We start from the raw sequence: 2,751 nt of genomic DNA on the forward strand, positions 1-2,751 counted from the left end.
GAGGATGGCCTCTGCCAAAAGCACCCCTTCCTCCAGATGAGGCACTACTGAAACCACGGAATGACGGGGCCTCTTATCTGACATCGCCCACCTCACCGGAGCACGAACTAACTCGATACGTCTGGTAATATCTACGACCGTCTGGAAGAAAATATCACTCCCTGTCTCCTTGGCCATCTGAAGCCTGATAGTGTAAGTGAGCCCACCAATAAATCTCCTCACTCGCTCCTTCTCAGTAGGAAGCAAGATAGTGTCATAGCGAGCTAAGTCCACAAATCGAGTCTCGTATTGGGTGGCAGTCATACCACCCTACTGTAGTCGCTCAAATTGCATGCGATTCTTTTCTCTCAGGGTGACAGACATGAACTTCTCTAGAAATAGCTGTGAGAACTGATCCCAGGTAAGTGCAGGCGGCCCAGCTGGTCTACTCAACATATAATCTCTTTATCATCTCCGGGCAGAACCAGTCACCTGAAATATGGCAAAATCGTCCCTATTGGTCTCAACTATACCCATGTTCTGCAGCACCTCATGGCAACGGTCCAGAAAATCCTGTAGGTCCTCATGAGACGATGCTTTAATGAAATGAACAGGAAAGAACTTGATGAACTTTTACAACCTCAACATAGCATCAGAATGGGCCCATCACCGACCTGTGCCGCAACGACCGGCTGAACTACCCCAACTGGCGGGGCTGCTAGAGTCTGAAAATAGGGAGCCACCTGCTCCGGGGTGTGAGTAGCGGGAGTCTGTGCTCCTCCCCCAGCTCGAGAGACGGCTGGTGCCACCAGAAATGTACCGCTCTGGGCCACACTTTCCATAAGACTCACAAAATGGACAAGTGCGTCCTAAAGCACTAGAGTGGCTATGAACCTCTCCGGGACCTGAGCTAGACCGACAGGTACAGTATGAGCTAGAACCTCCTCCTCAAAATCTACCTGAGGCTCCACTGCGGGTGCTATTGCTTGAGATCTAGACTTAGCCCTGCCTCGGCCTATGTCACGACCTCAGCCTCGACCTCTACCTCTAGTCGTAGTTTCCATAGGGGGCTCCGTCTCCTATACGACGGTAGATACAGTGTGTGTTCTCGCCATCATCAATGATAGAATAAAATCGCACGACAGTGTAAGAAAGAAGTGAGATGTTTCCTAAACTCAAAAGCCTCTAGAATATAAGTATAGACGTCTCCGTACCGATCCTCCAGACTCTACCTAGCTTGCGCGTGACTCGTGAGACCTAGGAAAACCTAGTGCTCTAGTACCAACTCGTCACGACCTGGAATCCCAACCTCGGGGTCATGATGACGCTTAACATCTACTTGCTAGGCAAGCCGATGTGAGATAGTTAATTTGTCAAATTTTAACAGTTTAAAACAAAGTGATGATAAATAACGAGAGATAGGTACTCAAACTAATACAACACCAACATAAGTCATGTAATACTATCTCCTCCCAAAGATCCGGAGTCACGAGTACACGAACTACTAGAAGTTCTATAAATAGAGTCTGAAATAAATACAACTGTTTCGAATGAAATGAACAGTAAAAGAGGAAAGAGAAAGGGGACTTCAAGGTCTGCTGATGTCAGCAGATCTACCACAAGTCTCCGAATGTGATAATCTGAGCTAACGCACCTCACATAAAACTGGGACCAATACCAAAATATACACAAGAAGTGTAGAGTCTAGTATGCGTACAACCGACCCAATATACTCCGTAAGTGTCTAGCCTAATCTCGACGAGGTAGTGACGAGGCTATGACAGGACACTCACGTAATTAAACCTGTACAAACATAGATATATGTGACAAACAACAACAAAATAGAGATTTAATATGTATAGTTGGGAGGGGACATGCGAAAGGGGAAAAGAATACGAAAACTACAATAGGAATGACATCACAATATAGTCAAATAAATCATCAATCAAGGAGGACAGATAACATACGATATGAAAATGGCACGGCATCACCCTTCGTGCTTTTACTCTCATCCTTACCATGAAATGATGTCATAAGATAAATGAAATGGCACGGCATCACCATTCGTACTTTGACTCTCGATCTCACCATGTAACAGTGAATAGCTGATATAGATTAGCACGACATCACACTTCGTGCTTTAATTCTCTTCCTCGCCATGTATTAATCAGTAAATAAGAAAATGAAATGGCACGACATCACCCTTCATGCTTTAACACTCTCCCTTACTATGTCGTAATGAATATACAAATTCGGGAGATAAATAATGCAAGGGTTGTACTTTACGTCAATTATGATTCCAAGATACCAAACCACAACTTCCAAAATACTCAACCATTACTAATTAGTCCATAAATACGGAAGGAACGATCAAATAAGTAATAATCTAATCTATGCATGGATGTCATAATTAAAGAGGTAATAAATCACAAGGAAACAAGTTCTACCCGCATGTTTTAACCCTAACAACAACGCATAAGTACTCGTTACCTCACATATACGTTGTACCCACACATTAAACACGTAGCAAACAGGCAAACAAATCCTAATCTCTCAAGTCAAGATTAACCACGACACTTACCTCACTCTGCAACCAATTTAAAGTTCAACTACGGCCTTGCCTTTCGAACAAGCCTCCAAACCAACCAAATCTAGCATATTATTAACCTAACGATTCAAACTAGGCCTTAGAAACTACCCTCGAATGAAAGAGGTTTAATTTAGATCATTATTGGAAAAGTTAACAAGAGTCAACCCTGGGTGCGCTTTGTC

The sequence above is a fragment of the Nicotiana tomentosiformis genome, chromosome 9, assembly GCF_000390325.3.
Source record: "Nicotiana tomentosiformis chromosome 9, ASM39032v3, whole genome shotgun sequence".
NCBI classification, from domain to species: Eukaryota; Viridiplantae; Streptophyta; class Magnoliopsida; order Solanales; family Solanaceae; genus Nicotiana; species Nicotiana tomentosiformis.